Here is a 23,044-nt window from a genome sequence, read left to right as displayed (position 1 = left end):
TGTGTACTGTATGTTAGCCGTGTTTGTGTCTCTGTATGCCTTGTGTCTATGTAATACTGTGTGTGTTTGTATATGCTGTATATATAAACATTTATTTAATATACATAGATATACAGTATATGTGTGTGCAAGAGGAAAATGTCTTGTTTAAACATGCATGTAGTACACCCTGTGCCCAGTTGTATTTAGCCTGCATGGAAACATGGTGCTGATGCATAAGTTCCCTTTTGGCAGTCAGTCTCTATTTGAGTCCAACTCATGTTGCTCTTGGTATAGAGACATATGAAAAGAACTTGCATATATGTGTTCTGCAGGGGATGTCTACTGCCTGACAGAAACGAACACAGGTTAAAGTGTGAAGAATCAAATATTTTTGTTTATGTTGAATTACTCTGGGAACACAGAGGGAAAGAAGGTGTGTGTGTGGTATTTGTAAGTATGTGTGTGTGTGTGTGTGTGTGTGTGTGTGTGTGTGTCACACAGCAAAATAACATAATAGACCGGAAAGGACACATTCAGTGGGAGGTATAAGGGAAGCACTGTGGGGTGCAGTGCCACACACACACACACACACACACACACACACACACACACACTCACACACAGAGTAGAACATCCTGCCCCATGCCCTCCAGCCTCCCAGTGTGTGTGTTGGGGTGGGAAGGGGTGCAGATATGTCACTGAGGTTCAGCAGATATGACAGAACGGTGTAAGGCCCTAGTGAATCACAGGCACCCTGGCCAGTCATCTATTCTTATCCGTGTACTACGTGTAACAGAAATGGACACACACACAAGTCTCTCCTTCTTACCTCTCACACATAACAAGAACTTGTTGTCTTTTTATTTTAATAACGATCTCTTTCATGCATACACATATTTCAAGCACACACAGTTTATATGAACTACTTGGAAGTGTAGTTCATACCGCACAAAGCAGACTCAAATACACAAGGACAACAGCATCCCACTTTGGATACATTTTTGGGCCAGAGGCATAATCTGTTTTGGCTTTTAAAGAAAGTCTGCTTTATGTATTATCTCTCCACTCCAGTCCTAAAACCCTCCTTTCATATCACACACAGCACGCGATTAGATAGAATGCTAGAAAATCTGTAAAATGATGATGACAAGTAATGATGACAGTGATGCCAATGGTGAAGGTAATGATGAGGATGAAGATGATGAAGATGATGAGGATGAAGATGACAATGATGAGGCTGAGTATACCCGCTCGTCACGCTGCAAGCCAGGCGCTGTGAGAAACGTGAGCAGGCACATTATCCCAAGCTGGACATGTTTAAAGGCCAAATGAGTGAATCACCAGCTAGAGATATGACAGTGAGGCCTTGACCTTCTGACTTGGAGTTGCCACATATCTGCGTCTTTCGTCATCACTCTGACATGCTTCTCTATGGCACCATAAACCCTATACATTTCGATGGCACCTTAAACCCTATGGGTGTAGTCAGTTTGAACAAATTGTAGAGGTATGTAACAGGGTTAGGAATATGATGTAACATCGAACACAGCGACCTGGTCAGACGTTTTTTGTCCCTTATCTCTTTCTCTCTCTCATTGTTAATATGTTTGGAAGTTTGGATTAGATCTGCAGTACCTCTGCTATCCAATGGGAGGACTGAAAGACAGGAGTGTGTGTGTGTGTGTGTGTGCATGTATGTGTGTGTGTGCATGTATGTGTGTGTGTATGAGCTGCAGGGCAGGGCAGAAGTACTTGTCTGGGCCTGCAGACACACCTCTCCGTAACAGTCTGCCTTGGTACAGACATCTAATGAACTATCACAACAGGGAAACTGGTCTAATCTAGAACTATGCCCCAGCTCATACCCTGTCCTTCTGCAAGGCTGGCCTCTCTGGCTCCTCGCCCCTATGACAGTCCAGGCCACAGCTCTCCCTGACAGGGCCCCATCCCCCCTCCCTTCCTCTCTCCCTGCCTGCCTGCCTGTCCCCGACCTTTAGCTGCATACCTCTGTACATAGCAGCAAGTACAAAGGACACTCACATACACAAACTGGGAGATACACACACACACACTGTTGGACTCAGGAACACACAGGTCAGGGGCTATTCTATACATTTAAATACTCTTTGAGGTCAGATGACCTGAGCTTGTGATATTCTGGGATGGTGGATGGAAGGCACAGTTTTCTATACATTCTAGTCCTTTACCCTCTGCCTACTGCAAATGGTAGCTTTTGCATTAGCATCGGAAGCTTGGGTTCTGTTAGACATGGTGTCAGTTAATACTTGTGTAACTCCCACTGTGTCCATGCGAGGAGCTAATAGAGCTAATCCTAGTGTTGACTTTAAACAACAGCTTGGACTACAAAAGCCCCCAGTGCACTTACACATCATGCTTTACAAATAGCGACATGAAGCCCAATCAAAATAAAAATGATGCTCATATAAAACACTCACTCACACACACACACACACAAAAACAGGTGTGAATTTTTGCATCATGGTTCATTAATAAACAAATCAAGCTGGTATTTCCCAACAATAATTCAAAATCATTTTTTATACAGATTCCAACGCTTTAACACTGTCAAACCGAGTATGGATGCAATATTGACCCTCACAGCACAGCCAGTAGGAGTTGAGGAGGGAGAGGGGGGGGAATTGGAATATTGAGTGCAACTGAAGTGCAGTCAACAGAGAGAAACAATATCGACCTGATCATTCCCCTATGTGCTAGCCTAATCTGTGGGTCGTATCAGGCCATGGGATTAGACCAGAGGGGTGGGTGGTGTTGGTGGGGTGGGGGAGGAGGGGTCTGCCTTAATCGTCTGACCTCAATACACTTTTAAACCAAAAAGGCCTCGTAAATCCAGACATCATTTACCTTAGCAGTTCTAGGAACCGATAGGTCGTAACAATTTTGAAACAGGAAACAGACCTGAGTGTCCTAATTGGTTAGGTTTTGGTATGGCTCCTCCTCCTGCTCCAGTTGAAATAGTCTTTTGTTTTGTGCCCAGGATAGGCAGGTGGATGCTTTAATCTGGAGTCCATTCATATTACATCATGTCCTATGATCTCCATCTGTATTTCCTATGGTTTAGTTTAGCAGCATTTATCCTCTCACATCTTTTCAATAAAATTCACCAAACTTAAAATTGTAGCGGAACAGTTGTTTTTACACTGCCTGAAATGGTGAGATTTTAAACACATAATTTGTGTGTGAGAATCGACAACCTGGAGGCATGTTCTAATGTCAACCACATGGCCTACAGGGAACCAATGAGGTTGCTGACCTCGCCATGCGTTTTCTAGGCAAGCAGCTATTGACAATTTCCTCAAGTATGCATGAGGCACACACACGCACGCACACACACCCTGCTCTCCATGGCAATGAGGCCCTAGCAGCCGACTTGAATCAAAAACCAGCCTGTTCTCACGTTGATACTGCATGTGGCAGGTGCACATACTCACAAACACACACTCATACTGAAATGTACAATAGACATTCACAAACACAACCATGCATAACACACAAGTGCACAAGCATGTGCACCACACCAGGAAGTCTTGCATCATGGGAAAGCCTGGGTCCATTCCTTGTAATCTCTGATCTTTGAATCTATCTTCGGTCATAACAGATGTCACACATCCATAGTATCACAAGTACAATAACTGACCATATGCTACAGGAAATCAAAGCTGACAGTAGATTCTCTCAATCATTCTGTTTTACGTTCTGAGCCTTAGTTTTGCTGTCAGCCACCTCATTTAATGCTGTACAATCAGTCATTGGGCTGCAGACAGCACATTATATCACCCCCACACAGTATATATTTTATTGCGTGTGTATGTATGTGTGTGTGTGTGTCTGTGTGTGTTTCTGTCCTTGTATTTCCATTTGTCTATGTGGGTTTTGGGGTTTTATGTTGTTATTGGGCAGCAAACTATTTTGTGTTTGCCTTTACGCCTATGGTACAGGAAATGTCATCTTACATATGTGTGTGTATGTGTATGTGTGTGTTTTGGCAGCGTGACAGTATTTCGCTTTTTGCCCCCCAAGTCTTAATAGGAAACAGTAGTTAAGTCATCCTAGAAACTGTGTCTCGCTCGCCGGCCTTCACCTCTCTCTTACAAGAGATGAAGTTGTCAGGTTACATTGAACTCTGAGCACCCTTCCACAAGACAAAAGCATCTTAAGGTACAGTGAGAGTTATTTATAACTGTTGAGTAATCTGCAGCACAGCCTTTTTCTACTGGACGATTCACCCCCATAAGGTACATGCGTGGGTTGTTCCTGTCAGTCATGGATGGTTACATGGGCATGGGCAGTACTGGGGAGTGGACAGACACGTGCACATGAGGGGTTGTCAGTCTCCAGTATGTGTGTACTGTATCCTGATGCTGTGTATTGAGGTGCTCTGTTGTTTGTTGATGCTGTTGTTGAAGTTTTTTTGTTGGTATTGTAGTTGTAATTGTTTGGTGTCTGTCTGACAATCGCTATAGGGTACACAATTAATTTCTGAAAGGACTACAGTATATCTATTAAATGACTGCTAAATGACGAAATGTAAATATATTGTTTGAAAACTGACCATTGTCAGTAGTTTGTGGGTGTGATTGCCTTTTTGTCAATATATATATAATGTATGTGTAAGATAGGCAGTATGATTTTAGGAGGGGACAAAAATTATATATTTATAACAAACATGAATATAAGGCCAGTATGTACTTTGTCTGTACAATATATATATCTAATATATAATAACAAATGTTTTTGCATCTGTGTAAAAAGATGTATTATGTCTGACTATTCGTGTGGGTTTGCTTGTGTATGTATGTCTAGCCATCACTCACTCCCCCTTTAACAAGATTGTCTGGTCCGTATATGTGTGTCACTCTTGGTCAGACTTTCCAAAGAATTATGTAACAAGCCCTTGGTGGAGAGGAAAAGGAATGAGTCTGCGTGATGGGGGCACCTATTCTGATGTCATGCGCCTCTGGATTGAGTAAGCAAGCACTAGATCCGTGAAATACAATACCTCCCTTTCTCCATTGGTTACCTCTAACCACCTTGTTCTCTGGCTCTGTTCCACTCTCTCTTTCTCCCTAACCTTCTCCAGCTCAATCACTCAAACGTCCTCTCCCTCCTCCCACATTCGGTCTTGGAAAGTGTCTTTGTAAACCAGTACTAGCTACAGGCTTGTGTGTGATGTGAAACAAATTGAGGAAGTGGGGATAACTGGGCTGAGTCTGGAGGGTGGCAACTGTCACTGGCTCCAGTATGTGTGTGCACACTGTCAGACGTCCTAGGGAGGGTTGCCCACTCCGTGTTGCCCCACTTCTTTCTAAAGTTCAACCAGGCTGTCTTCACCTGTATACTTCACAAATTCATTTCCTATATATACAGTATCACACCTCACCTCCTTTTTAACCACACACGTTTTTTCCAGGGAGCACCTGATGAGGTCATCGGACCTCTCAGCAACAGTAGCCGGGGCTGTCCAAACATGGCAACAGAGACCGATCTATAGCATTCTAGTTTTCCACTTCCTCTTAAATCACAGATGTGTAAACAGCCTGATCAGTTTGCATTTACCATTCAGTAGTGAGACAGCACAGAACACAGTGGTCTGAGAGCATGTCTTGCTTAGAGCTGGTATTGAAGGTAATCAACATGAAGACCTTTAATAGCAATGAATATTTCAGGTTGCAAAACTAGCTCAGAAGAAATGAGTCAATGTGTATGTGTGTGTGTGGGGGGGGGGGGCACTACACAAACAGAGGTGTAGTCATAGTTGTAGTCATATATTTGTTCAAATCCAAATATCTGCCCTCTCCCCTGGCCAGAACATTGACCCATCCTGCTGAGCTTCGCAGGTTGCAGCTAGGCTACCGGGGTAAAGGTCCTGTGAGGGATTGTGGAAACTCACTGCTGGGGTTGTTGGGCATTTCATCAGGTGAACTCACAATGATCCCTCCATCAGCTGTCATCAGGGCGGGGGTAATCTGCCTAAGCTGCTTTCACACAATTTCACCCCGCCAGGAATTTAAGAAAGGTTTGAAAACCTCTTTGGGGCTGGCCCTGCCCCAATTGATTGAGGGATCTCTGATCAGCTTTAATCTCAGAATGAAAGGGTACGAGGTGATAAATTAATGCATAGTAACGCTTTTCTGTTTCCCCTATTACTCTACTCAATAATGTCATCATAACAGTATGGCCATTTAACCAGAGAAATTGAATTTAGATTGTTCGTCAGGATAGCTAGCAAAGAGTGTTGACACTTGAGTGGGTCATGGCCTTTGGCTAGTGCAATATGACCTATGACATCTTCTGAACATGATCTGGAGTCACCCTCCTCACATAAGGTTGTTCATAGACATTGCTAATTGCACACTACATAAGCCAAAGGGCACATGGAAGTCATTCACATAAGTGTTCTTTTACTATAGGTAAAAGAATAGGTACAAGTTGTAACTAGCCCTGGAACATGTTTTGATAACATTGTGCCTTGATACGAATGTACTTCCCTTATATATCTGTCAGGGAGAACAGGATACGATCACCCTCTACCTACAATAATATTGACCTTTTGGGCTATTGCTGGTCACAGAACAGCTCAACCTACATGAGCTCCTATAATAAGCTACTTGTGTATTTGAGGTTTGGCTGAAAGAGGAAAAAACCCATTAACTCGTTCTATGGATGACCACTCTAAGAATACAAAAGCCTATTTACAGTAGGAGACAATGTCAGCTTATCAACTCTACTCATCTGAAAGCTTTAAGGGAACAAAATACACAATAACATTTATTATTTTAGTGCAACTTCATTTATTCAACATAAATAAAATTACAAGCCTTGTATTGTATCTTTTTTCTTTTATTATTAGTTTGAACCACTATGGTGCTAGAGCTTCTCACACTAGTGAAATAACACTCACCTGACAGTGGCATAAGGATGGTTTGCAGGTGGGGGAGGTTCGCAGTCTATCTTTCTCCAGGCTGCCCACCTCAGGCTGTCCTCCCCAGGCCACCTAACCCATCCCCCCCCTCCATCTGTTTGTCTACCTCTGTCTCTTTCTCGTTATTCATCTGCCAGACCGCGCGTCTGCAGGATGGTTGAGTGAACCCAGGGATACAATGCCTTCTTTGCTGGCGTAGACATTTTCAGAATCTGGATACAATTTTATTTTAAAAAAAATGGTACTTTTCATTAACCCTTGTGTTATCTTCGGGTCGTTCTGACCCATCAGTCATTGTGACCCACCGTCGTATTGCGACAACTTTACCGCATACAAAAACAAAGTGAAGCATTTTCTTTTAACCGTTGGGCTGTCTCAGACCCCCCACATTGCGAAGGTTAAAAGAAAATTATTTTTATTTGTTTTTGTATTGGGTAAAATTGGGTAAACACAACGATGGTTCGTTATGAACCTTTGGGTCATGTGACCCGAAGGCAGCACGAGGGTTAAGGTAAAGGTACAATGTCCATTTGTGATTTAGCATCCTAGCCTACTGCGTAATAGTGGTGAATACTTGATGGTGTAAATCACCAATGACGTATACATGTCTCTGCAATTGATAACACTTGCGAAAGTAAAGGACAAGTCTCGAGTTAAATCACTTTATTCCCCTCCATAAAGGTTACTGTAACTGTGAATTTGGAGTGGTTGCATCAACTGACAATAGCCCATACAGCCTTTAACATAAGCCTAGTGTCATGGTGAGGTTATAGGCAGTTTCATTGAATGAGGAACCTGAAGAGCGTTACATGAGTCCAGCAGACACATGCTGCACGTAGTCTGGTCAGGTGAAGTACGTGGAGGCTTAAATGTATGTCTTTAAATCGAGGCGTGACGCTGCCCTGAAATCTCTTAATGCACTTGCAGGCAGATCGCCTCAGAACGGATCACAGAGGCCCATGACCTGATAAAACAGAGGCAGACACACACACCTCTGAGATCACTGCAGGATTACAGTATCACAGGGTAAATGGCAGTGCTTGCCAAAGTGGATCTTTTTAAGAAAGTGACATAATCCAATACGGTGTGTGTGTGTGTGTGTGTTTGTGTGTGCGCATGTACAAGTGTGTCAAGAAGGGGATAAGATAACGTTCTGACTGAGTGACGAGGAGACTGAGGCAAAGACGGTCACAAATAGAAATGAAAGATCAGACCGATCAGACAGATCAGAAGACACCTAAAAAGGAAAGATGGGCAGGTTAGACAAGGGAGGTAGACAAGAAGAAAAAATAAAAAGATTTGAGGGCTTACTGCCCAGTCCTTGGTTACACAAGCTGTGTGTGTGGGGGCATCTGGTTCTGCTAACCGGCGAGAACATTCTCTACCTTTGTTCTCATCTGGCCGGGAGGTTTTAGAGGGAAGCGCTCTCATATCCTGTTCTAGGCGCCGCCTCCACCCTTGAAGTGAGATTTATGGTGAGCTAAGGGTTAGCCATTGGTGGATCTGCGGTGATCTGTCGAGCGTTCTCTCTACACCAAAGTGGGTGAGGGAAAGTATACAGTAGTAGTCATGTAAAATTACAAAATGTTCAACCAGAGCGATCGAGTGAAACAGGGCTGCGAGGTGTCTGGCTGCCCTCATCACTCATTATCTGGCAGTGCCTCCTAGGCTCATCAATAAACAGAAACGCATGTCAGAAGCGCTGGGCCCCGCTCCAGAGAACACAGGCCTGTCTAGAACAGCGACCCATGTCTCCATCTCAAAGCATGTCAGAGCGTCGTTTTAAACCTGCCTCTGCATACACACATCTCCCATGTACAGATATTTGTTTTAGAGATATACACTGTTGACATGATGCCAAAACGTCTACCCAAATACAGACATGTCATTCGAGCTTAATTGATGTTGAATGTAATGTCGCTAGGTGCATGAGTACGTGTAAATGAGTAAGCGCGGTATGTTCTGTGTTGCATTTTTTTAAATGACACTGCCACAACTGAAGGTTTGCTTAGTGATTTATTTTTTTCTATGCAAAGAGACACGGAATACAAAATGTATCGGCCCTTACACGGCCACAGATATCAGGTACCTCACTAACAGACGAGAGGACAATCCAAAAGTTGTGTCTGGCCAATGCCTATATCATGTGCTGCTCGCACACATTACGTGCAATACAGCACAAAATAAAATATAGTAAACTTTTAAGCAACACAATTCAGACCCAATCAAAACGTGTCAGCCCTTATGCAGCCACAGCTCTCAGGCACCTGTGTGAGCATGTGTGTCGACGAGCTCACTAAGCCCTGCTGTTGTACCGACATTATATTTCAGCTCCAGTTGGATTTGGTTCCATTTCACATGTTCAATGTGAACAGGAAGGCACCTGCATAGGGAAGTGACCATCCCCTTGGTATGGACTCCATCACATAAGCACAGGACCACAGATGCCAACATGCACGCCTCCTTTAGGTGGGAGGAGTCTTCTTCAGTGTAGGGTGCAAGAGCAGGAAAGAGCCAACCACAACAGTTCTTCAGCTGGCAGCTTTAGTTGGTACACAAGGACATAAAGCTTGCCAGTGAAGAACTCCTGCGGGTCAGCCAGTGAGCACAGTGTGGGCGCACGCACACAAGCCCTCTTCTTCTTCGGTCCGAGGCAGGATCTATAGATGGAGAGAGGAAGGAGAGAGAGAGATAGAAAAAGACTGTTAAGTCCAACTGCATGACACATTGGATCTTGCAGTATGAAGTGTCCAAAAATGACAGAGGTGTGCTGGGTCCTAACTGGATGAAACATGAACAAACGAATGAGTTCTTTCTTTTGGTTTAAATTACTTTGTTCCCTTTTTGTTAATCAAAAGGAGCTTTTCTGGATTCTTAAAAACCATGACTGGATCTTTGAGTGGACATTCTTCTACCTGTACAGAATTGTTGTCTCGTACCTCCATTTCTGAGTGTGCAGTTTCAGATGTTACAATACAGTACACACATGTCTGGGGTCACGTCTATCGTCACTTAAGCTGCCTAACACCAGCTACTGCTTTCACATTCTCTACGTTCCTTCTATAATTGAATACAGATACTGTAGCTAGCTGGGTAGGAGTGTTGATACAGCACAGTATTGCTCTTTAGCTAGAAAGGATTGCTCTTGAAGGTTTCAAAACACATTATAGAATCCTATAAAAAAAGGTATAAAAAAACACAGGTTCCTGTATTTTCGTATCCTCTTGATGTCCAATAAGGACAAAAGAGAAAGGACTGAAATAGCACAGAGTCCATGCTAAAATGAACCATGGTCAAAGGGGCTTTGCCAAGCATATCAAAACGTACATCTTGACTTGGTATTGTCTAGTTTGCCAACAAGTAAATAAGTTTGAAAGCATATTTTCTAACAGAATTTACAAAGAAACGGGTTCCACACTTTTCAAGGACAGAACGGACTTGGGTAAGCCAGCTTTCAGCAGCCCAGTCAACTCAATGACCCCACCAACTCAGTGAACCCCGGGCCGCTGTGAGCCCCAGTGGAAAGCCCCAGTCCGCAGTCCTCCGCAGAGCCAGACAAGGTCTGTGTACACACGCACGCAAGCCTGCCAAGGCCCTTTTCAATGGAACCAATCTTTACTCATCCTCCTGGGGCTAGTTCAGAAAAGCAGATTCCTGAACGAAGTGGATGTAGTAGTAGTGGATCTAGGACTGGATTTAGTAGTAGTGGATTTAGTAGTAGTGGATCTAGGACTGGATGTAGTAGTAGTGGATTTAGTAGTAGTGGATCGAGAAGGAGAGAGAGTAGGATCACATATTCCAAGAATTCAAACAAATTAGCAATAACTGGGACTACATACCCACTTGCCATTTTTGTGGACCAACTGACCAACCCACGAGTGAGCTAGAGCTGCAGAATTGCAGTAAATGTTTTCTTTCAGCGTCTTCATTTATAACCTGGATGTGTGGTTGTTATCAGATGCACCAGTTCTAACGAAGAGGTGTGGAAGCACAGCTGGCTAACCTACAGTGGTGTATGCAAGTGCAGAATGCTCTGCACCTGCAGCCTTTCCTACCAGCTCCTGACAGACCAGAGGACGACTCTGGTCACTACACACCTGCCCCTGCTGCCCACAGCCCAGCTCCCAGCATGTGTATGTCTAAGGCATTTGATACAAGATATGAGCGAGACACAGACATGGAGAGAGGGAGACAGAGAGATGATTTGAGGGTTAGAAGTTGCGGTGGAAAGGGGTCAGCGGGCAACTAACAGAAAGACATGGTGATGTTTACTTTCCCTTACACCCCCACCGCACCCTCTACTCCAAATGTAAACAAACGGGCAGGGGCAGGTCATCTCCATTCTACCACAGTGTTGCCTCAACAATGGACAGACGTCATGGCTTACAGCTCAATTCTAAAGATCAACACCGAGTCGCCCCTCCAGGATCACATTGTCACCTGTGCCACGTACACACTCGTACAGTACCGTGCTCACTGGCTCAACCTCCCAGAGCATGGAACATTGTGTACCCAAAGTGATTTATTGCACAATGCAGTCGCTTTCCCGGACAAATACTCAGCCAAAGCAACAGGCTGGAAATGTCTCTATCTCCCTCTCACTCTCTCTCTCTGTCCGTATGTATATGTAAGTATGTGTGCATTACAGAGCACAGTCTTTGGTCTCCAAATGAAGTCATTACTCACACTGACGCTGTGTAGGAGGGAAAAACACACACTACGTACACACTCATATTTCAACCCCTGCAGCTTTCCCTGGGTCACGAAAGACGTTGCTTAGGAGACCCAGCGACTCAGTGACCACTCATCAGAACAACGGCCCCTTGACGTCAAACTCTGGCACTTAGAAACGCTTTGACCACCGGCGGAAAAGGCCAAGCCGTCAGGAGGTTTGTGTGTGTGTATAAGAGTAAGAGAAAGCGAGAGCGTGGAGGCGGAAGTACACGCAACTCCTGTGGCGTGCCACATTCAAATTGTAATCACACCAGTGGAACACACCCAATCTGCCATCCCACTATAAATAATAGGCCTGCCCCCTCCGCCATAACTTTCTTTCAACAGCAGATCGATACATAAGTCACTCCCTTCCCCCAGCCAACAGTAGAATGATATTACCAGGCGGAGGAGAGGGGCTGTTTGCACTGAGCCGTGTGTGTCTGACTGAAGATGAACTCTTAAATCTAAGTAAGAGAGCTGAGCCCACTGGTAGCCCTGTCATAATAGGTTTATAACCGTTGCCGTGTGTCTGTGAAAGAGATGCTGGGTACCAGTCAGAATGAATGTTACTGAGGGGCCGATGCAGGGAGAGGGAGAGACGTGTGTGAATCAGCATGTGTGTCTCTGTGTGGGTGTGCTTGTGTACGTGTCTGTGAGTTGTCTCAGTGTGTGTGTGTGTGTGTGTGTGTGCACGCGTGAAAGAAAAAAAAATGGTGTACAGTATGTAAGACTGAGATACAGACCGCAAAGTGTGTGTAGGCATAGATGTAGTGGTGGTGTGTAGAAGCGTGAGCATGCTGGCGTGAGAGGGAGAAAGCCAGTATGCATGCATAAGCAGGAGAATGAGTATGCATGCGTTAAACGGGTAGAAAGGCAGCCCCACCCAGTAATATGAAGGCATCTGCTGCTCTCTCCTTTTTTCTTGTTGTTTTCCTTCTCTTTTCATCTTCTCTCCCCTCCCATTTGTGAATAACAGTCAGTGTCGTTTGAATCACGAACCCAAAAAATCATAAACCAGCTGACTGAAGTACGACAGGCTCGGATAGGAAAACGGGGTCTTATGGGAATAGACCCACAATGCATTCCTGTTAAGAAATGCCAACTGACACTACTGACATTGGACAAGGAAGGAGGGATGGTGCAGATCTACGAATCATGACACGGCAGAAATATTCTGTATTCTGTTTGTCACAGCTACCGGATGGATCGGATGATTTCCATATAGCGTTTTACCTGTGTCTAAGTAATTTTTTGTCAATGCATTTCAATATCATGGATAGATTTTTCATGTTAATATTTATGTACATATGGCAAAACAAGGGTAGATAAAGGGTGGTGTGGCTTATTAGAAACTCAAGACAAATATTTATTCCATAACAACAATGTACGGTAGCAACAAGAGGTTTCCATCTAATGAGGCAGAATGCCTGAAATAAGTGACAGATTGAGAGGGGAAAAAGCGAAAAAAGGAGCAAGAAAAAGAGCGAGGGGGAGCAACAAGGAGATACGGATGGATAAAGAAAGAGGTCAGGTTTCAAAATTAGATGGAAGAGAGTAATGCAAGAAAAAAAGATGAGTGAAATTCGCTCAGCTTCCTTATTGTCATAAGGGGTTGTGTTTATCTGGCTTTGTAAGGTGTCGGAGACAGCTAACAAGTACGCATGCACACACGCATGCACGGTAAACACACACATTACCCATTCACTGCAACGTCACACAGGACCACAGTGAATTATTCATTGCACTCAGTCATGCATATGCATGGTTTCAGGGTCTGCGTCCACTCAAGGCTGAAGGAAAAGTGTGAGCATCTGATAACAACCAAGCCTAACCATCCTACCAAACAACCTCAGACAACAGCAATCTGGTGGCATTTACGCCATAGCGAGTAATCTCCCACACACACACACACGACAACCTGCACAGGTTGTTGGTTGCCACATACACAAATAAGCTCAAAGCATGCTTTGATCCGGGCTGTGTGGTTGTTGAATCATAGATTTCATATGGAACAGACAGTGTTAACTGCAAATGAAGTGATTTCGTCGTTAGAGGATGGAGAGGGAAACAGGAAATGGCATGACAGAATTACTGTTAACAGCAAGCAACCTGTGGCATAAATACTGGAAGTTTGCTATTGTGTGGTGGTTGCTAGGTAGAGTATTTGAGGCTAGTTGTGCATGTGCCTGTGTAGACTTGTATGTGCTGTATCAAGTGTGTAAACAGGACGTGTATCAAGGGTCATCCTGTTTTTTTTTAGACGGTTGACAACACAACACTCATGACAGTGTGGCTATATGTGTGTGTGTGTTTAAATATGTTTGTGTGTATATCTGAGCATAATAATAATATTTATAATAACAATACACTAATAGTCTATTATGCTCAGAGAAATAATACACTATTATCTTAAAAAGCCAAACATAATGAAGAATAGAATGAGATAGATTTTGAAAAGGAGAGAAAAGGCAGCATTGGATAGTTTTGGAGACGAGACAGGGTGTGAGAAGGGTGAACTTGGGGAAGAAGCAAATAAATAATTCACTTTAATTTACATTTGCCAAACACCACCATCCCCCTTTCCTAGAACTGGGACTGTAGGCGAATAAATACATTGTTCCAGAGTGTGGGTTTGTGTGCTGTATGTGTGTCTGTATGCGTGTGTAAGTGTATGTCTGACTGTTCTCCAGCTCCAAGCACTCCCTTGCTGCTCCATCCATGTGAACTTTGACCTTGATTCAGGAAAACAGATTAATCTGGTTGCCATCTCACTTGCAAACACAACAGTAAGCAAACTGAAATGCTAGACAGTTATGGAAGGAGAGACACAGAGAGAGAGAGACACACAGAGAGAGAGACAGACAGAGAGACAAACAGAGAGAGAAACAGAGAGACAGACAGAGACAGACAGACAGACAGAGAGAGATTAGATAGATAATATTCCAGGGTCTTTATACAATGCAAATGACTATGGGGCAACACGGAAGCTGCTAAAGAACCATCGGAATACCCATAATCTGTCCCAGCTCTAATGTCTGCTGTCTGGCGCTCCATACCCTGGGAGAACAGTTGTATGGAGAGAGGGATGAGAAGAGACGGAGGGGAGGGGGTTCATGGGGATGTGGGAGAGAATAGATGGAGGGGGGAGGGTTGAATGAAAGGAGGAGTGAAGGAAAAATAATGTCAAATGGGAGGTATGAAGTAGAAGAGAGGGTAGAGGACGGAAGAGAGTGAAGAAGAAGGGAGGGATGGAAAAGAGGTGTGTTAATGGAAAGGTGTGGAAAGGGAGGAGAGGGAAGTGGAGGCAGACGGTGGAGATGAGGCAGGGGTGAGCTGTGCTTCTTCAATGCATGATGCATGAGGACACACCCAGTCCTCCGGTACAGGGCAGAGGGAGGACGCTTGTCACTCGCTGCTCTACATTACTCAAACTGTACAACGGCTCAATTCAAGGCACAGACCGGAGAATCAGAAAATGCATACATATATACATGTCCATCTAACCATCTATTTCCTATCCAACCATCTTTATCATGTGTATCCACACTGTTCTTGCTGCAGGGGACTAGGACACATCTGGCCCACATTAGACATCCTCCTTACTTGGTACGACAGGCACAGACACACTGGATCCTGTATGAGTGGAGTTCAGATATCCACGTCTGTCTATTGTAACTTTCTCTCAATCTGTACGTCACTACGATTCAAGGACTGAACCATATGCATGTGCACTATGGTTTATAGGACTACAAACTGAAAATAGTTGGAAGAAATCGCTGACTGCCTTTCAGGTGAGACGAGTGTAGTCTCTGTTTGCAATCTTGTCGAGTGAGTCACGATGAGAATGAACATTCATGTTAAAAATAGCTAAATTCTTAGGGTTTTTTCTCCAAATCTCCAGAATTGTACAAGTAGAGATGCATCTTTAAACTGTGTATTTTGGGTAAACTACCCTACAAAAGCCTCACATGACACCTCATACTTTACAAGAATGCTACAGAGTACTACAACCATAGGCTTTGCGGTTTCATTCAAGATGGATGTTAGTTTCACAGAGGTTCAGAACTAATGAGAGGTAGTGACTAAAGAGGTTGACCACATCTCCAGGCACACCGTACACTACGTGATCGGGGGGGGGGGCTCACTTGTGTGGCCTGTGTGAGTGTCAGAGAGCAAGAACACGCAAGAGAGTTTGCTTGCATGTGACAGTAAGAGGTAAGTTGTGTGTGCAATGCAATGTCTATGAATCTGAAGAAAACCAAATTAGGGGGCAAGAGTGAAAAATGTTGTGTGTGCGTGTCCACCATTTTGTGTGCTACAGCACAGGCTGCTTCCACACTCACAGATGTACACAGATGGCCTGCAAGCACATTCCAATGAAGGAACATTCTAGAAGAGCACAGGCTCACAAGACAGAAAGATAACACTGTGTGCAAACCAGCTAAGAATGTAATGAATACCTACACACACACACACACAATGTCCAACCTCAGATCACTTCGACATTCCTACCCTGGCACTTAGTCATCGTGATGACAAAGCTTTCCTTCTCTCGCAAGTAAGGAAGTCAATCAGTCAGTCAGAGAGTGACAGCCTGTGATTAAATTCTTCATGATTTTTATGATACATCAGAACTCCTTAGTTACTAAGTGAAGCTTACTTTAAATAGCACTGGTTGCCACATGAATGCATTAAGTGAATCAATTCCGTATTTGCTCATGACATACTTTAAATCCAAACTAAGCTGTGCAAACATCCACTGACATGTGACTCCATCCTTTCACACATTTATTGATGCTATATCGTCACACAGTATAGAGTTGAGCAAGTTGTGCAGTCAATGGTGTAATGACTGACTGCTGAACTAAACTTACCACAACACCAGGCCTCCGCATGTGACATGTCCATCCTGGCTAATATCTGAAAGAAAGAACAACAAGAAAAAGAAAAAAAGTTACAATTTCAAAAAATGTAGTAATTATCATGACACTGTAATAACACAGTACTGTTGTAGTAGTTTGCTCAAAGATACTCCGCCAAATGTTATGAAAATGCCCTATACTGTCGGCAAACTCCATACAAAAAGGACTGATTTGAGATTTATGTTTTTCAGATGTGGCCAAAACAGCCCTTTTTCCAGAAATACATATTCCTCTGATGCAAGGAACTGCACTCAACAGGTTTCTTCCAGCAGAAAAGTCTGTTTCCCCCCCGCCCCCCCCATCTCCATCTCTTAGTCTTCCTTAGCTACTGTCCTATTTGCACCATTTCTCCACACTTCTTTGGTCTGGCTTCAAGTTTACTTTCCTTAAATTGCCCCTCTATTATCTCTCATACCATTCCATCTCCTCCCTCCCTCCGTTCACCTTCGTCCTCCCCTGTCCCTCCATCCTCTCTTGCCTCCCACATTTTCTCATCCTTCTCCTCCACCCTTCTTTCCCTCCACTTTTCTTTTTCTTAACCTTTACCCCAACCATCCCCATCTCCTTCCTTGTCTTTCCACCCCCCCCCCCCCCCTTTCTCTCTGTCTTTCCGTTGGTCAGCTCTGCTAGGCCTGGGTGCATTCCTGGGATGCCTAGTACATATGGTAGAAATTCCTCTCCGTCTGCAGAGGCCCCCGGACTTCCATGCTGTCTGAACATGGCAGCTTCCACAGCACCCCAGCCTCACACCAGCCCTAGCCCGAGCACTCACTCTGTCCCTCCATGTATCCCTACTCTCCATCTCCCTGTACTTCTTCTAGTTCTCAACCTCCAACATTCTGCACCTCCATCTAAGAAGTGTCACTCCTCCTCAACCTCCACCAACCTTTGCCATCCTACTTTTTACCTTTTCTGGCTCACCCTCCCCTCCATTTCCCTCTCTTTATTTTCACATCCCCCCACCTCTCTCTTCTTCTCTGCAGCCTGCTCTGTTACCCTGCCCCACCCCAGATTCTCAACTTTAAAACTTGATTCACGGCTCCTTTAACAAACCCAGAACGATCTAGGACAGGCCGGGTTTAGAAACGGTATTATGCTACTGGGCCAGAGTGGGATGCTTTTCACCATGAAAAGGGTGCCGAGTCCCACCCCCCTACCCCACGCCACACACGCAAACGTTTCCTACGTGTATGCACATGCAAAGTACCACCGATACGTGTCTGTACCTGCACTTTCTCTGTTATTGGGTGTGTATGCGAGGGCGAGAGAGCCAGGAGCGTCAATCCAACCACCGCAAGGCACAATAGGTACCGGTGCTTTAACTAGGTCACTCACACAGCTATGTGAAAAAAACAAAACCTGACGGCCATTAAATCACAGAAGGGATCCCACACACTGACACACTGTCCCTCGGCATCTCACCAGAGCACAGCGTCCACTAACCAGACAAGTCCAAATGTCAGGCTGACACAGCCATGGTGAGGAGGAACATGGAGGCACCGGGGGGACAAGGATGGAACGGAAGCCCAAGGCGCAGCTCTAAGGTCCGCTTTCCCGTGGACGTAGAGGAGGTCATCCCTCAACCAGACCACATTACGGAGGCCTAAAACCCACTTCCCCCGCCAGGCCTAGATCCTTTTTGCTACCATGTGTTCTACAGGGTTGTGCAAACTGTGAGACCTCCATCTATGGGGAGTCAAAACACACAGTTTTTTCGGTCAGCCAACGCTGGACCTGGTCGCTGTCCTACATCTATAAAGTTGAATAATGGATTTTGGTGTTTTAAAAACCCATTGACATTGTATGACTATGTTTAGCCTGTGTTCTGCTCCTCTCTCCCACCAACCGTCTCTGGAGGAGGGGATCCCTCTCTGAATTGCTCCTCCCAAGGTTTCTTCCATTTTTTTCTCCTGTTGAGAGTTTTGGGGAGTTTTTCCTTGTCTTCCTTGAGAGTTTAGGTTGGTTGAGGGGCAGTTCTTTGGGCATATGTGAAGCCCTCTGTGACATGCTTGCGTGTAAAAAGGGCTATACAAATACATTTGATTTGATTTGACAGTTGGCCATGGCTGCTTAAAAGTGTGAGTGTGTGCGTGAGAGAGAGCGCATGCACAGACGGGGAGTGCGTCTGCCTGTCCTTGAGACAGCAGACAGCCTCACAGAGCTGTCTGCCCTCCCTTATACAACACAACTGGTTGATGCAGACGACCACCACACCTTCCAGGGAGAGCGTGCGCACACGCACACACACACACACACACACACACACACACACACACACACGTGTGTACATATAGAAATGACTGTATGTCTGAATGAATCAACATCACAGGCATACACTAAGAGTAGCCAACAAATTCACACATGCACACATTTACAACGCCAAGTTCACACATTTTCTAGCAAGTTCTGCCGCTCAGCACACTCAGTTTCCACAGCCCACTCACTCCAAGTTGGCTAGTATATTTTATAGTAAAACTCATTTTCTTCTAGCTGTACTAGAAGTACATCTCAACCACCATAGTGAGAGGGGCATCCATCTTATATTTTACACTGATGCAAGCATGCAGTGCCTACACAGCAGAGGCCTATAGTCCAGGGTGTGGCTGCTTCCAGACACGCAACCTCGTTCTTCCGCACCTCCACTGCAGTTCCTCACCCCATAGGGGAATTCTCTTATAGCCCATCAATAGCTGTCAATGGACCATCCCGCCTCACACAACCACTGTATGCAGCTCAATAGGAAATTCATTACAATGCTAATGTTAATGCTAACATAATTACTTGTGATTAAAGACAAGTGTTTAATACAAAATAGGATCAGAGTGAGCTGTCCATTGTAGAGTTTTACATCTTTCATGCAAGGTTGAGCAGGAATTTTGGAAAATGGAAATAGCAGGTTAGCATCTTTTAGCTTTTGCCCCCTCTTGCACTTACTTGTAAATGTCCCAGCATACCTGCAAACAAACGTGCACACACACACACAACTTCTGCTATGACTACAAACATTAGAGTAGGACAGAGGAAAGGCAGTAACACCTAGGAAGATCTTAAATTGCAAACACGCTCCCTGCTTCTCCCATGGTAGGAAATGCTAGTCAGTGTGTGCGTGTTTGGGGAATGGTGCTATGGACATCACAAATGTCATATGGACATTTGAATGAATCTCATCCAGCTACGAGGAGATACAGACAGAGAATGCTACAACGCACACACACGAACGGAAAATCACCACAATATTTACCACAATATGGCCAGACAATCAGGATACTGAGGGGGATTAACACAGGAGAGTGACAATATGTTTCTTGTACTTGCAGGAAACCTCTGTAATAGTTAATTAGGTCAAACACAGACAGCACACTGCGTGAATAAGTGACTTCTCAAAAGTTGTTTTGGATTGGAAAATAATCAGATGGTGGGGTTGAGGTCAATTTGGTGTTTACTTCAAATAGCCTTTACTACAGTTTAAGTAATTTCTTTAATTGACCTGATCAATTTGGTTGCAACACCAAGGTACTAGGTTCGATTTGCGCAAGACTCATGATAGAAATGTAAGCCGTCAAAAGAAACTGTCAGTCATTTGCAACATTCAAATCAAAGTTCACCATCTTTTTTCCAAAAGAGACAGTTATTTCATATACTGTTCTTACTGTAAATGTAGGCTACACTAACAACATGTCATTGTATCCACAGACAATGGAGTCCTTTAAATACAACAAACAAACACGTAGGCCTTTGAGAAAACCGGTCTTGAATTACACCCCAATTTCCACTAAGGGATGAGTAGGGAGGTTCCCTCCTGACATCATTCTAGAAGTAATTCTCCAACAAGAGGGCAGGAAGGGACCAAGCATTCAATAGTGCCACCCTGATCATTTGAATGTGATTGTAACATGTGGTATTCAGCAATTACATATCACCATTTCCAACAGAGATAACTGTTGTCTAATTATTTGGATAGAAAGAACAGAACAAAACTGTGGCAAGAACTTGTAGGATAGCCTGCATCTCTTGAGTCACAGCTTCATCCAGAGGTATCAAACAGATTTAAATAAATATATATATATATATATATAAAAGAAAATGCCTTGTCTGCCATGGCCACACTTCCAAGTTAGCTTGTGTGAACACAGTAGGAAGCAGGAAGCCAACCAACTAGGCAACCTTTAGAATGTCCTCCCCTGTGAATAGGGATGAAGCATCAATGTCACCCTCGGGGAAAAAAGACAAGTCATTGGAGAAAAGAAATGGCCATTGTTTGCACAAAGACAAGTCAACGTTTTGGAGCTGTTTGCCTAGTGGGGCTCAGGGAAGACGCTGTAATTTAGAGTAAATTGATTGCTGGTGGTGGAATAGTGCTGTGGATGCTAAGTCAGCATCAATGCTGAATTGATTTGAGGAATATCAGGTTTGGACCATGTTTATCTGTATCGCTGTTATAACTTACACAAGTGAACACGTGTAGGGTTGAGTAGTGAGGTTTCATAGTGCAGAGGATCTTTGATGATCTGACATTTTTTAACTCATTCTTTCTTGGGTGTTGAAATATCTTGCTGAGATTACACAAACAGGGTTAAAAGTCTCAAACGCTTGTTCAACAGTTGAGAAAAAGGGATCAAAAAGTCAGTACAACAGTCCACCCAAACCACCCCCTTCCAGACATCCTTAAACTTTTCCCTGGATGAAAAAACAATCCCTTGACTTTTGCTCATGCGTTTGGATTCTACAGGTTAAGGACAACTCTACCTTATAAAACACTCAGGACAAAGGAAACTAGATGAAATCTTACCTTTATCAGAGGAGACATCGATGAAACATTGGAGCTTGCTTCGATCTTGCTAATGACCTGTTGCCAACTTGACACTGGTTGTGCAATTGTTTAGGCCGACTTTAAACATGAAAACTTCAAGACGCGAAAAGAGTGGAAGCATTTAGGCCCTACAGGAAAACCGTGCATCATCCATGTTGCGCTTTATGGGTGCGGCTTCATGGAATTTGCGTTCAATTCTTTCATTTTGGTCAAACATTTGGTCAAACTAGAATATATAAACAAGAGGATTTTAGTGTTGCAAAATCAGTAAGATACAGCGAACCCTAAGCTAGAAATGATAATAGCCTAATGTCATCTTTCGCCTTCGCTTTTAATAGACGTTTATATTACATAGCCTATAGAGTTAATAGCCTAAAGTTTACATTGACAATACACAAAACCTAGATTGTTTAAATGATTGTTAGCTAGGCTACGTGTGAAATCCTAGTTAACGTCGACAAGGTGGCTACGATTACACGAGAATAGTTCCTAAAACAAATCTAAGTGAACAACCTAAGAATGAAAAACGTCTACAGACAAGATGAAAGATTGGCCCTAAACTCGTTAAAATCGCAAACTATGGACTAGCGTAAAAGTCTAAAATAGTCAGCGAAAGACCGACACTCTAATTTAACTATTTAATTGCCTAGACTAAGAATATTTCATTTCAATAAAATAACCAGTCGGTCGAAAGTCGCATCCTTACATCCACTGTTGAATTATGTAGCCTAATTATGTAGATTTTGATATCAGTGAAGTTTATCCTTAAATTGGGTAATTCTACGTTTTCTAAATTTGTCTATAGGCCTATGAACTTACTTTATGTTGTAAAGACAATCTTCTGTTCCCTCGTTTTAACTTAGAATGTAGCATCAGGTTAATCAATTTGTCATAATTTTGTTTGCTTATCGATCAGGCGATAAATGCTCTACAGACTATACGACTATCGTCTCTACGGTACCGAACATTAGGCTACTGTCCAGCCTCCGTCTCCACGCCCATGGCCCCGTTGACTTTCTATTCATCTGGTTTTCCTACTATAAAGTTGCAACCACCATTTCATTAAATAGCCTACGCCAACATACTTTTAAATGAACTAATTGTCAAAACAAACGTTTGGGTGTTTATAATTAAGTGGGCACTACGCATTTCGAAGTGGTCTTGACAAACTATGATTCATGTCATCTTAACGAAAAGGTCAGGTTAAAAAACGACATGCATTATCACCCGCCCCTTTGAAATCGAGAATTTTGTAAGGTTTTAAGATCCTTATAATGCTGACAAAGCGAGAGGATAGTAATAAAAAAAACATTTCAAAGACAGCCACACCTTAACTATCCTTCAAGTCTGACAGTCCCGGTGCCTCGCGACGAAACGAGTCTATATTATGCTTTTCTATGCAGGAATATGCGCTAATGAAACAGTGAACTATCTCTCCTTTATAACCTATTACGTACTAGAATGTAACTTCTCGAATAAAAATATGACGCCGCCCCAGTTTCACTTTCCAGTTTCCTAGTTTCCCAGTCTCTCGCGTCCTCTCTGGTTCTCAATTGCCTAGTCTTGTCCAACTCCCTTCAAACCGGCTTCTCACTCCGATCAGCTGGCAGAGCAATGACGTCAGCAGCAACAGCTGGCCAATCAAACTCTAAC

The 23,044-nt window shown here is 43.7% G+C and overlaps 1 long non-coding RNA gene across 1 annotated transcript; it reads right to left on the bottom strand.

Annotated features, from left to right (window-relative positions):
- Positions 1-8,940: 8,940 nt before the first annotated feature.
- On the bottom strand, positions 8,941-22,974 carry LOC134029087 (uncharacterized). Its single transcript, XR_009931612.1, has 3 exons — positions 21,371-22,974; positions 16,534-16,579; positions 8,941-9,603 (listed from the first exon to the last, which is right to left on the bottom strand). It is a non-coding gene; the product is annotated as an uncharacterized LOC134029087 (long non-coding RNA).
- Between the last annotated feature and the right edge of the window lie 70 nt (positions 22,975-23,044).

The sequence above is a fragment of the Osmerus eperlanus genome, chromosome 11, assembly GCF_963692335.1.
Source record: "Osmerus eperlanus chromosome 11, fOsmEpe2.1, whole genome shotgun sequence".
NCBI classification, from domain to species: Eukaryota; Metazoa; Chordata; class Actinopteri; order Osmeriformes; family Osmeridae; genus Osmerus; species Osmerus eperlanus.
Note: the sequence above shows the minus strand (reverse complement) of the source record. Positions and strands in the feature narration are given on the sequence as shown.